Source organism: Panthera leo, chromosome E2, assembly GCF_018350215.1.
Source record: "Panthera leo isolate Ple1 chromosome E2, P.leo_Ple1_pat1.1, whole genome shotgun sequence".
In the NCBI taxonomy this organism is placed as follows: domain Eukaryota; kingdom Metazoa; phylum Chordata; class Mammalia; order Carnivora; family Felidae; genus Panthera; species Panthera leo.
In genome coordinates, this window is record NC_056693.1 from 46,030,612 (window position 1) to 46,044,208 (window position 13,597).

Below are 13,597 nucleotides of genomic sequence, written 5' to 3' on the forward strand. Positions count from 1 at the left end.
TGAATCTTATTGATCCAGAAGGTGGCTAATTAGCCCTTCCCGTCGTGCCTGGGTAATGAAGCACATGCGCACTGAATTAATCACAGCCATTTTTTGCAGGAAACTAATTAGCAGAATAAAGATCCAAAGACTTTTTTTTCTTTTCACTCATCAGCTCCCACTTCCAGCGCGTCCCCTCCGACCGCTGCAGCCGCCGCCGCCGCCGCCTCCTCCTCCTCCTCCTCCCGGCCGCAGCCGCCGCCGCCACCGCCTGCTTTGCATCCCAATTACAGCCTAGAGCCGCTGCCGCCGCCGCCGCCGCTTCTCCTCCGTGGCCCCTGCCCGCTCCGGGGGCTGTAAACTCCCCGCCAACCATGCTGCTCGGCGGCAGCGGCGGCGGCGGCTCCGGCTCCCCGGCTGCGGCCGCCTCCCGCCCCGGGCTCCGCCGAGCGCGCTCCAGCTCCGCCGCCGCCGCCGCCGCCGCCGCCGCCAGCAGCGCGTCCTCCGCCGCCGCCGACCCCCGCCAGCCGCCGCTGCTGCCTTGATGGGCTCCGCGGCCCGAGCGCCTCTTTTCGGGATTAAAAGCGCCGCCAGCTCCCGCCGCCGCCGCCGCCGCCAGCAGCGCCGCTGCAGCCGCCGCCGCCGGAGAAGCAACCGCGTAAGTGGCAACTTTTCCCTCTTTTTTTTTTTCCCGCCGCCGCCGCCGCCGCCGCCTGCTCCTCCTCCTCCTCCCGCCGCCACCGCCCGGACGCGGGGCTCCTCGGGGCGCCCGGGCTGCTTTGCATGGGGCTCGTCCTGCCCCCTCCCGGCTCCCGCGCCCGGCCGCCGCCGCCCGCGCTCCCCGCGCCCGCGCCCTGCTCGCTCGCTGCGTCCCGCTCGCCTTCCCCCTGCGCCAAACTTTCTCTTTCTCTTCTTCTTCCTCCTCCTCCCGCCGCCGCCGCCGCCGCCGCCGCCGAGCCCGGGCCGCCCCCTCCTCCCCGGCCCCCGCGCCGCAGCCGCCGGCCGCCAGCGACCCCCGGGAGGGTGGAGGCGCCCGGGGCGAGGCCCGCGCGCCGAGTTTGGAGGCGCCGCGGGGCAGGGCCGGCCGGGGCGCGGGGCCGAGGGCGGGAGGGCGGCCGGGGTCCGGGCGCCGAGACAAAGGCGGCGGCCGGCGGGGGGGGGGGGGGTCCGCGGTGCCGAGCGCCCCCGCCCCCGCCGCCCCCGGCCCCCAACTTTGCCCCACCCCGAGAGGCGTCGGGGCCCCGGGCTGAGCCACCGCGCGGAGCGCGCACCCGGCCCCGAGCAGTCGCCGCGGCTGCTGCTGCCGCCGCCACCGCTGGCCGGCCGGGCGGCCGCCTTCCTCGCCGGGGCTCGACTTGCGGGGGATGTGGCCGCCCAGCGGGAGCCCCGGGTCGGAGAGGGGGCAAGGGTGCGAGGCGGCCGCCCGACCCCGTACCTGCGCGCTCTCCGCCCTGCCCCACTGGCAGCGCCGCGAGCGCCCAGAGGGGGCTCTGCCCTGGACACTAGGGGCTCCCGGGGACTCGGGGCTGCGCCGCCGGCCAGGACTAGATCTAGCCTGGCCGGCCTCTCTTTGACCAGCTGAGTTGAGAGACATCGGAGTGTTTCTTTTTTATTTTTTTTTTCTTTTCTTTTCTTTTCTTTTCTTTTCTTTTCTTTTCTCTTCTCACGAATCTGGGATTGTTTACGTTCCATTCTTTGCTCTCACCCCTAGTCCTGCTTCACTCTTTTCCATTAATGTATTTTCGTGTACGTCTTTTTGCATGTCTCTTGGAGAGTAGATGTGAGTGTATTTTATGCAGTGTATTTAAATTGTGTATGGATTCGTGGGTTTCTTGTGGAGCTATTACATTAAAAAATACATTTTACTTTACAAATTAATCTGTTGCTCAAAATCTGAGTTTTGCAGAATGTTGTGCAATTCCTTCGACTGTGGCAAATTCTTTGATTACAAGTGCTTTCAAAAATCACCCACTCTTAACTTTTTCCCCTTGTTGCTTCCAAGTAAGGCAAATATGACAATCTTTATTGGTCTCAATTATTGAAACTTGATCTAAGGACTATATGGAAGAAGGAGGCTGATTGCCTTTTTCTGGCCTCCAGTTCTAGTGACTTTTAAAAGGGGGTTTGTTAAGCACCTTTGAAGAATATGACATACGGTGATCGCTTAGCTATAATGCAAATTGCAGAGCATAAATTTACTTTGGAATTAAAGGAAAAAAGACCCAAGCCCTTTCAGTGGGGACACTTGAGGATTTATTATGTTTTTAAAAAAATTACTTTTTCCCCCCTACTTTGGGAGAATGGCTAGTTACAGACCAACTTATTTGGAGGTCTTCAGAAAGAGGCTTGGGAAACGGAGAGGGGAGAAGATTGATCACAATCTGCATAATCAATAGGGCAGCATGCTGCAATCGTGTACCTACATTTACTGTAAATTTCTACAATATCTGCAGCGTGGGTGCTCCACTGCCTTGGTTGGCTCCTTAGAGAAGATTTAGAGGCAGTACAAACAGAATTTAGTGTCAGCCCTCCGGAACAATATAGGGGAAGTCCAGTCGATAGTGGCTCATTTAAAAACTCCTTCATTTTGCTGTACATTTTTGAGGGGAAAATCTGTTTACATATGTGGGTTTCAGGTACTGAACCCCCAAGGTGTAGGTATCCTGTAGGTTGAGGGGAGTGGAAAGTATTGGTGGGGGAGTAGGGGGTGGGTATTCGATCATTGAATTATCACTTTGGGGGCCCTCTTCTCATCGTATAATGTTGGGTATCTTTAGTGCAAATAATTCAGGAATATGAATACAGTAGAGAGTAATACACCAGAGATTGAAGCAGTGTCAAAAGTAAGAATTGCTGTGTGTGCATTTGAGAGAGAGAGAGAGAGAGAGAGAGAATACAGACTCTTATAGTCAGGCTTGAAAGCTTGGTGGTAGGTAAATCCATATTTGGAGATGATTTTGAAATAGTCTAGCAAATGGTGCATGAACAGGATTTCGTAAAAAGTGTACATGGAGTCAGTTTTGAAAGGATTGTGGTTTGGGGAGATGAGGTGTAGGCAGGAAAACCCACTCTAGGCCTGCAGCCTTCTTCTGTCTGTGTATCCCTCCCTTCCCCCTCCCTGAGTTTTAGTTTTTAATTACTTAATGCTGAAACGCACAGGGCTTATATAAATATTTGCAAATGCTCTTTCCTATTGATTTCTCTGAATAAACTGCCCTGCTCAGGTCCAGAGAGGAGGCAATTCAGATCTGTGGACTTTTTAAACATATAAAGTCTCTGGAGGAGTGTTCGCCTGTGCATGCATGTGTTTATGGGTAGAGTTATAGATATGAAGATTTTGGGGGGCTTTAGGGAGAGTTCAGGCTGTGGTTAGTGTTAACTGAGAAAGCTGGGCTGGAGCTGGCCCCATGGCCTGGCATTCCTGACAGATGTGTGTGTGTGTGTGTGTGTGTGTGTGTGTGTGTGTGTGTGTGTATAAGTACATAGTGCGTGGGTGTCTACACTGGGGAAGTCTGAATGTGGATGCACTTATACTCCCCCATCCCCCCCCCCCCCCCCCATTACATGCGGAGAGTTTTCCAGGGCTCGGTGACTGCCTTCTCCTCAGGGTCACATTGAGTTCGAATCTGACCCAAGGTGCAGGAATCCTGCAATGGGGAAATAAAAGAATATACAGAATGGGGTCAGGTCAGCTGCTCAGAGGCCAAAACCCCTACAGCTGCTTTGATTTTATTTTTTTGTGTATATTTTAGGCTCCTCCTGCCAGGTTACAAATTGTGCCTCCCCCTCTCAGGTGTTTGCTCTGTAGCTTAAAGGCACCAGAGCCTATTCCTGGGTTGCTGTCTGCTCCCAGCAAGAACAGAAACCCCACAACACCGAATCCAAAACAAAACAAGAAGGGGGGCGTGGGGGGGGGGGCAAGAAGAAAAACCCTATTGAGTTCAGGCAAATAAGGTTGGGTCTCCAGATCCGATTACAGAGCTGCTTTGAATATGCAAGACAGCACACAAGACCAGTCATTCCAGTTACAACAAACTATTAAAAAAGAGAGAGAGAGACAGAGAGAGAGAGAGAGAGAGAGAGAGAGAAAAGAAAAGGCATGTTTAGGTCGTAATTTGTTAGTACAAGGAAAAGAATCCCACATAAAGCTCCCCTTTCCCCCCCTCCCTTTGCTGGCTTCACATAGAATTCACTCACCCTTTTCCGATTCGTCTACTATATAGGTTCTTTTATTAAAATCTTTTGGGTTTAGGAAGATCGCTGCAAGCAACACATTTTCTGTATTTTTTTTTCTCTTTATCTTCGAGGAGAGTTGGCAGGGGTTCTGTGGTTTGCAGTTACACAATATGTTATCATGTTTTTAATCACTAAATCATTGCAGTGGTTATAGATTTACAGTCTTGGGGTATTACAGAGAGGAGCAACGGCGGCTATATATATGCTTTTAAATTACACCAATGTAAACTGCGTGCAGTAGCTGCGAATATGGTTGGCCGACTTCAGCACCCCCCCACCCCCCCAAGCATCTTAGTACTTTTCCCTCTGTGATTTTTTTTTTTTTTGTATTGTTTGGCTTTCGTAAAGTAAGCTATCCCCCACTCCTGTATTCCTTGTCTTTCAGCCTCCCCCAATTTTCACTGCAGGCTTCTAACCCCAGATAGGCTAGAATTCAAACTCTTTGAAATATACTTTGGATCACAGATTATAATAATAGCAATAATAATAAAAAGAGTGGATTTCCTGAGAAATCCTCTTGGTTTCCATACCGACCTCCTGTGTAGGGATGGAGAGCTGATCGGGAGACAGGGGTGGGCGAGAGAGGGAAGGGAAGGCGGGCTTGGAGCTGCTTGCCTGCCTGGAACCTCCAGTGTCCTGTCACTGCGAGCCCACTTTCAGCTTCTGTTTTTCATATTATTATGTAACAGAATCCTTGGCAGCATTAAAAATTCAGTATTACAAGCTGATTGTAATGCTGCCTCATTAGACAGCACTGTCTGGCCTTGTATTAAGTGAAACACAGAGCATGGCTTTTAGATTATAAACACCAATAAATATTAAGGATCAGCAGAGGGGGGAACTAGTCAGCTGGGTTTTTGGCCCCTTCTGGTTTTCTATCTCCTCCCATCTTCTTTCCTTCATCCCCCTTCCTCCTCCCTGTCCACCCTCCCCCTTTGGTAACTGTCATCTGTTTTCTTGGGATGCTGATGTGTCGACCCTGGTGACATTTTAGGAGGGCTTTTTATAGAGTTATCTTGTATACACAAAAGGTTTGGAAGTTTGTTTTGTTTTGATCTGCAATAAACAGGCCCTTCACTTTGCTGATGTCATTTCCGTTCATATTTGAGTTGTTTATTGTGTTTCTTCGCAGGGCCCTCTCATCCCTACCCCCACCTCGCTTTTTCAGCCAGAGCCTGCGACTGCCTGGGGAAGGGGGGGACGCGTTCCTAAGCTGCCAGGTCTGGGTTCAAAGGCTGAGGGTTGCGTGTCACTGCCTCGTCCTAGGGTTCGCCCGCTGGGGAAGATGTTTCCAGCTTAGAATCTGGTTAAACACTCCGACATCCACTTGCCCTGGTATTTCCATGGCATGCAGTGATTCATCCCAGCTTCCTTTCTTTGAAGTGCCCCCCCTCCTCACACCCACACACCTTGTCTCTGTCTTTAATACATCCTTATTGTCCACTTCTCCATGCACCCCCCCACCCCCCCCCCCAAAAAAACACCAACCTTGTAGTGATGACTTTGATTCAGTCGCAAATCTGAAGCTGGCATTAGCGACTTCATGCTGTGAAAAAAGAAAATGTTTTCAGGCGGTGCCCCACAGCCTCCCGACCATCACCTAGCCCTGATCAGTCTTTTTTTTCCCCTTTTGCGTTTATTTTTCTGCTCCCTGCCTTTTTGTAGACATAAAGGCAGTTCTGGTGTTACTAAAAACGGCCACAATGTCCAGTGTCTCTTATTTCCATGTGATCTACAATTGGAATCCCCCCTCCCCCCCCCAAAAAAAAAGTAGGGTAGGGAAAGGAAGGAGGGAAAACTTTGTAGGTCCCTAAGGCTTTCCTCTAATAGGATGATGGGTTTTAGGTTTAAAAAAATATTATTGTTTTGTTCTTTTAGGTTTAGAAATAATAAGGGGAGAGGGAAAAGCAGTCATTAGGAAGTTCACTGAGCTGCTTTCCAACTAAGACGGGTGAAAAATGAACCTGCATTGACACTTGGCTCCATGTGAAAGCCCCAGTAACCTCTCCCCCCTTCCGTGGCCCTGGCCTTTTGTTCCTGGAGAACGGAGCTAAGGTGCTTTTTCTCCCAGACCAAAGGCAGCAGGCAAGGAGTCCCCTTGTGTGCGCATCGCCTTTAGATGGCCTTCTCATGGTTATTGTCAATGCAGACTCCTGCAAACAATTGCTCCAGGGAGACACAAAAGCAAAAACATTTGTCCTATTTTTTTAACCTCTTTGTTTTAGATTTTTTTTTTATCCATTCTTTAAATTTCACAGTTTCTATTTGTCTGCAGAGAGACAATCGAAACAGCATGAAGCACATTTTACCGTAGGCCTCGCTGACGATTGGAACAGCCTCAATAGAAATCCAGATTCTAAAACACTGGCTGACTTGGAGGATATGTGAAATTTCAGCCCGGGCTCTTAAGTCAGATTAGCACAGATTGCAGACAAAAACGCACTAAAATGGCAAGATAAGAAAATGGGATTCTAGAATCATTGGGGGGGGGGGGGGGGGCGGGGGAGTGTGAACAGGGTTGTCTTTTGTTTATCCCTTAGTGTCCTGCCCCAAGAAGTGGTTGCTTCATAGGAAGGAATGGCCAACCCAAATGAAATTCTTCACTGAAACAAAAATCTGATCTTGGTTTGTGTGCTCCTGGCATATTGTTTAATTGATTGTTTTAACACATGTGTAGGGAAGCTGTTGGTACATACTATGGAATTGAGGCTGTGCTGAGATTTTGTGGTTTTTATTTTTTCAAACTCCAATTTATAGAAAGAGACCTTATTTCCTCCCCCTCCCCTTTCCTCTCCTGTTTCCCTTTTCCTTTCTTCTCCCTCCAACCTGCTTCCCTCCAAGAATTCAGTGGTTTGTATCAGAGTGCAAAGGGATGAGTCCAACAGTGGGAATGGCCCCTGAAAAAATAGGAGTCCACCTCATTTTCCTAGCCCCCAAACAAAGCACTTCTCTACCGTAATGTATGGACCCTGATTGCGATGCTGTCCTTAAGCATCTGTCTGCCTTTTCATTAAAATTCTCAATTTCAAGGTTTAGAAACACAAATGTAAGAATCCCCTTGGGTATAAAAGTCTTGCATGGCAAATTCTCTTTGCCCTTTTAGAAATAATATTTTTGTTAACAAAAAAAAGGGAAGAAAGAGAGCAAGCACTTCACCTAATGCTTTAAAGCTGTTGTAAGGCAAGTCTTTTATTTTTGGCTTTCTTAAAACTTGGGCTTTATAACTTAAAATTAATTTGGAAAAGCTCCTTCCAATCACGGTTTTTAAAACATGGTTACTCGTTTGTGTCTTTCTTATGTGTGTGTTTGACAGATGTAGGGTCTGAGTTGGGGAGGGTGGGTAAGTTAACTAGATAATGTTCCACCCCTGATTTGGGGGTAAAAATTTAATCTCTGGAATTAGCATTGTAGCGATAGTTGGAGGCCTTGAGGTACGTGTCAGAGAAATGTGAATCAAATGATCTGTGTAGGCCTTGGTACGCCAGCCTCCCGTGGTTATGAAGGTGAGTGTGGCTGTTCTGAGGAAAGCCTGCATTCTCTGTCGCACCCAGCAGGGCCTGGTCACCTGGTGGGTACCTGGCCCCTGAATATAACTGCCTAGAAACGATGGGGTGAATTCAGGGCATGGGGTGCAATTTAACTTCAAATATTCTATTGTTTGTTTCAGGGATTTTTGTTTTTGCCCTCTCCTGGCTTTTTCTTTGTTAAAACCTCAAGGTTATTGAAGCAGTAATTTTAAAATCAGTGTGTCTCTATATTTTAATAAAAAGACAGGGATCTGGAAAAATACACAAATCTCCCCTAAATCCAGTGTGCTGTGAAAATAGAGGCTAGGTTTAGCTGGAAGTCAGAATGCTGACATTCACTGTATCTTAGCTCAGAGATCATATTTACTTTCGCTGAAGTGTATGTGGAGACAGGGAGAGAGGGAGAGAGGGAGAGAGAGAGAGAAAGAGACAAGCCAGTTTGGCTCAGTTGGGATCACTGTAATTTACCAGCCAGCTAAGTGTTAGGGGGCTGGCCTCTGGCTTGGAGAGTGGGTAAGGGGAGGAGTGGGGAAGAGGTTAGCATTCCCTGATTTATTTTTAAATATTTATCCTTTTGGCTGTTGCCAGTTACGGTTTGCAGATGAGATGAGACTAGTTACAGAGAACTGCCTTTTCTGAGAGAGGGTTTATTTGTCAGCAGTGTCCAAGAGCCATGAGAGTGCCAGATTGTCTCTGCTGGGTAGGTTAACTACAGATACCTGCCCTCAGAAGAGCCAGGGCCTTTCGGAGCCAGAGGACTGAGTTTGCAACCTGTCTTTCAGGGAAACAGTTGATTGCATAGACAAGTGCAAAAGTTTCAGACTCCCTCTGAAGAGGTATTGTTTTGTTAATGATGAAAATCAGTTCTGGTGGAGGTAATGCCCCCAGCTTTTTTGGTAACCCTTTATCTTGATGCTCCAGAGGCCCTAGATTCCCTGCCTGTGGACTAACCTGTTACAATTTTGCCTGTAACAAAGGCAAGCTTGACTAGCTCTTACCATGTTTGTAGCTGGTGTTGGATTAAGATAAAGGAAAGGGACCCAGGGTTACTCCCAGTTCCACTTGTCAGGCCTCTGAGGTGCAGGAGGGCACATTGCCCCGTGTGCCCCTTGGGATGCTGGTAGTATCCTTCAGATCCCCCCAGGGCCTTCTGCCCAGCACCTCCACATCCTTCCAGATTACTTTATAGCTGGTTCTTTGGCATTCTCGCTTTTCTTTTATTGAAGATATTTATCTGTCGGCCCACCAGGTTCATGATGTCACCAGATTATGAGGTCGTCCCCTGTTAATAAAAGTTAAGATAAAGGAGCAAAATTAGATTTTCGGGGAGTGTAAACATTTTCTTACTGTCTTTAGCTCACGGGCTCCGGATTGCTCCCAGGTAGGACATAGGGGCCTGGAGTCCTTGTGTTCCTGGAGACATTTCCAGAGACATCTCTGTGTTGTGAGTGCCACATTACTTGCGTTATTGCTAGCATCATCATCTTCATGTATTATTCATAGTCACTTTTTCAATTAAATTATTAATTGGTTTTCTTTAAGGTGTTCTCAACTCATGTGGCTAATATAAATAATAGTGTGTTTTGAAAACACCACCTGTTCTTGGGGCTTAAGTCAGGTGGTCTGGCAACAGCTCGGCCATGATCATATCCCGGTTTGCAAAATCATCCTCCACTTTCCTTTTTTGCTCTCCAGCACCCTCCCCCCCCCCCCCCATACTCTCTCATGTGTGACAGAATTTGGCCTGTGCTCTCCTTTGTCCCTAATCGGACATGATTCCCTAGAGGCAGTCTTTTCTCCCAGGGCCCTGGCAGACAAAAAAAAATTTTTTTTTGGAGTCTTTTTTTCTGGACTAAAATGTAAAATGTAGAGGGGGGTTGTCTGTCCCCAACAGGTTGGCTATTTACGTTAATTTGAACTCAAATTACATTGTGTAAAATGCCTTGTGCGTGGAGACCTGATAGTTTCAATCAGCCGAGCATCCTCTTCCTCCTGCATCAGTGTGCTTAATGCTAATACAATTCCATACATACAGCTCTTTGCCTCCTGAGCTTATTATATTTCTCACACTTGCATGGTTCATTATTGTGCAGTCGGGGAAAGGACTCTTAAGGTTGTGGGGCCAGCCTGGGTGGGTGGCTTTCAGAAAGGGAAAAATAGGTGCCCTTCTGTGCTGGGGGAATCAGGAATTAAATCAGACTGAGCGCGGGATTCTGACAGGGAGGACGATGACTTCCGGTGAGATTTCTCTGGTGCTGCCTTTGCATATGAGAATGGCAAAGGCGAACCTGGGGAGAAAAGTGTCCAGTGGTTGCTCTGACCAACTGGGGTGTCCCCATTAAATTTGACCTGGCAGTTGAATCTCCCTGTGAAGGGCATGATATATGCCTTATCTGAAATTGTGTGTGTGTGTGTGTGTGTGTGTGTGTGTGTGTGTGTGTGTTTTAAGGCAAGTCTTGTAAAAAGACTGTAAGCTTAATTGCAAGCTGTGACTTCTTTTCTTGACCCCCCCCCCCCTTTCTTTCTCTCCCATGAAAAACTCTATCCTTCAACTCTCAATGGAGATCAGGGGATGTTTTTCTAAGTTTCTGCAGCTGAAAAACAGAAGTGCCCTGTAAAGCAGTTAATAGGATGGGTGTGTGTTTCAAATAAATTCCTGTCCACATTGGCTAATGTCCCCATGCTAGAGTGGCCTGGCTGTGACGTGGATGGGGCCCAGAGACCCATGGCTCCGGTTCTGAGGCCTCAGGCTCTCTTTTGTGGCCGAGGGCGCGCCCCTTTCTTCTCGCCCGATTCTAGGCCGGCCCCTGACTTTTGATGAGAGAGAGGGGTCAGCGCCTGGGAAGGACCGGGCTTTGTTCCCGCCGGGCCCGTTCCCGAGGCGGCGCAGGCCCAGCCGCCCAGGGCTCCCGTCCCAGGCGCGCGGCCCGGCCTGCCCAGAAGCCAGTACCCGGAGCGCGACCGAGCGCTCGGGCCTCGCGCGCCCGGGCGTCCCCGTGTCCCTGCGGGCGCGGCCGCCGCCGAGTACCCGGCCTGCGCCCGGCACGACTGTAGATGTCAGGCTTTGCCCGGGGAGCCGAGCGGCGGCGGGGCTGTGAGTTTCAAATTAACCTTCCGCTTTGTTGCTGTGTAATGTGGATCCCCGAAGGCCCCCCGCCCCGCCCGCCCCCCTTCCCCGGGCGGTGAGCCTGCAAACTGCGAGTTGAGCTTCATTTACATAAAGCGATTCCGGGCGGGCGGTGAGCCGGCGGCGGGCAGGCCGGGGACCCGGACGCGAGCGCCGCGCCCCGTGGGTGAATCCCCGCCGCGCGACCGGGGGACCCTCCCTCCCGGGGAGGGGCGACCGCCAGCCCCCGCCGCCACCATGCGCCCCCCTGCCCTGCCTGCGGCCCCCCTGCACCTAGACAGAGCCACCTCGGAGTCCCGGGGGCGGCGGGAGGTGGGGAGAATGCCGCCTGGGGTGGGTAAGTTCGGGGCTCCGGTGCCGCTGGAATTTCCCATTGTCGAGCGCGCCGCGGCCCCCGGACCTGCGAGTGCCTCCTCCCTCCGGAGGTGTGCGGAGCCTTTGTGTGCCAGGTGAGTGGAGCCTCCCTCCCCAGCCCGCCAGCCGCCCGGTTCGCACCGCCGGCCTAGAGCGGCGGGCAGGTGCTGCAAGTCTTGGCTGAACTTCCCATTCTCTTGGGGCATGTGGGGGAAGGGCAGGCTGGATGCACTTGAACTCGTAGATTCCAATTGGAACCTACCTGGCGTGAGAGTGTCTAAATTCTGCTGGGTACAGAGTGAAGCCCTTCCTCCTTCCATCTTTCCTCCTTTCTCTCCCTCCCTTCTTCCCTCCTTATTTTGCTTTTGGATTAGTTCCTGCCTTCTGAATACTTGCGGTACTAGTGTCATTTAAAAGTTTGGGTTCCTCCGCCTTAAAATGCGCCCTTTTCAGGCACAAGGGAAGTCACTGGTCAGTTTGAAACAACGTGAAGAATGTGCTTATTGTGGAGTAATTAAAGGGAGAATCAGAGGTTTGGAGCTGGAAGGCACCTTTGGGGATCCACTTGCCCACCCTCTAATTTTAGTTTGTTCGCACTCTGGAAAAACATTTCCGTGGGGGAGAGGGGTGGAGGAGAGGGAGAGCTGTGATGTTTGTCCTGTTAAAGGAGAAAGATTGCCCAAGTTAGGTCAATAGCAGGGGAAAAAAAAAGTAATCATTGTAGACTAATAGAGGGAAAAGAACTTTCTGGAAAATAGTCTTTTCAGCTTTGGACATACCTGTGTTATAAGAATGGTAAAACACCTGGAGGGCAAAGACCATCACTCGTGCCTGGTGTATTATAGGAGTGCATTGCCTGGCTTAGTAGTGCACAGTATATAAACTGGTTTAAATGAAACACGTGAGCAGGTGAATCCAGGAGGGTCCTTACTGCTCCCACCCCCTGTTTGTGTCATTTAACAGGCCTGGAAGACTCTGAAAGCTACTGACAGATAAGCTCAGAGAGATTAGACAGCCCCACTTGGGCACTAGGAGAAGGCCTCCCCACCCCTCGTGGGGGGGTGGGGGCTGGGGCCTGCTTCGTGGAATCTATCAAGGCAAAGCAAGAAAAACAAACTTAAGCCTTGAAGGTAGATAGTGGGAAAGTTACACGTCATCTTATTTCATCCCATGCTTTGAGATCCTTGGAGACAAGTCACTAAATAAATAGAGTATAATTTAAAGCTTGCTCCTGCTAGCTGGGGAACTTTGTTTCTTTGCCATCAAGCAGCAGGTGCGAGTTTGCAGAGTTAGCCCCTCGAGTCCCCTCATTCCTAAATTCAGGAGGTGTCAAACCTTCATGTTCTTTTAATGGCTGTGGTTTCTGGATAGGTTTCAAGGGGAAACCCTAAAAATCATGAGTTCCAGGAGGCTGGGCTGGAGAAGGAAGCCCAAGTGCTGGGGCAGAGACTGCATTTGAGAGGAAAACAGACACCTTCCAAGGTAACCTGATTGAGAGAGGCCAAGGCTAGAACGTGGCCTGTTCCTAGTTTTCAGAACAGCTGCTGGCGGCCTGATATTCTGAATCCTTCTTTTTACCTAACCCAAACACGAAAAGCAGTTAGGGGACAGAGGTAGGATATGTGGGAAGTCAGGAGCCCACTGTTCTAAATAATTCAAGGGTTTCAGGAAATGAGTCATTGGAGAGAGAGAGGTACATACCTGGATGTTTGTGCACCTGTATTTTTGTGCATTCTATTTTGCAGAGACCTTGAAAGCCCCATTTCAGAGGGTATATGGCTATGAAGGCCAAGAGAAACTTTTCCTGTCTCCCGTCCTTAAATTACAGGACTAAGGAGATTGTCTGCACTTCGTTTCTAGCATGTGTTCAGAGAGCGTGTGAGTGCCTCTCAGAATGGGCTGGGGTCACACTTTGCTCTTTTATTTAATTGCCCGAGTGTTATTTAACAACACGGGGCAGAGGCAGAAGCAAGCACTTTTACACTTTAAAATCAGCCCTTTTGGAATCACAAGGAATTAAATGACTTGGAGACCTTCTGTCTTTATGACATGGGTCACCTCCCTCTCCCAGCTCTCTTTTGAAATGGCTGCACTTTCTGTGGGATAGAGCTGCTGTTTTCCAGTTCTCCTGAAAACAGTTTTGATGGACAGGGAACTATTGAGAAACGCGTGGTAACTCTTCCAAAAAAAAAAAAAAAAAAAAAAAAATCTGAGCTGCTTCCCCAACCACCTGAAACTTTAATTTTGGTTTCTTCCCTTCCGTCTTTTATTTGCACAAATGAATACTCAGGGAGGGTGGAAAGGACCCAAATAAAACAGCACTCTCAGCAGGCCTCTGTTTGGCTCGTCCCAACAGGACAGTGAAGTGCCTTCC

The 13,597-nt window shown here is 49.8% G+C and overlaps 1 protein-coding gene and 1 long non-coding RNA gene across 4 annotated transcripts in view; one reads left to right on the forward strand and one right to left on the reverse strand.

The window, feature by feature from the left end:
* Nucleotides 1-3,520: 3,520 nt before the first annotated feature.
* On the reverse strand, nt 3,521-11,486 carry LOC122208687. The gene is made up of 5 exons (XR_006197323.1): nt 11,270-11,486; nt 8,741-9,024; nt 5,704-5,761; nt 4,177-4,303; nt 3,521-3,626 (listed from the first exon to the last, which is right to left on the reverse strand). It is a non-coding gene; the product is annotated as an uncharacterized LOC122208687 (long non-coding RNA).
* Nucleotides 11,010-13,597, forward strand: part of ZFHX3 (zinc finger homeobox 3) — a 235,493-nt gene continuing 232,905 nt past the window's right edge. For 2 of the 3 annotated variants that reach the window (XR_006197321.1, XR_006197322.1), the window contains exon 1: nt 11,010-11,318. The gene's annotated coding sequence lies outside the window, so the exon portion shown is untranslated. The remainder of the gene's footprint in view (nt 11,319-13,597) is intronic. The other variant, XM_042920007.1, reaches the window with a different exon arrangement.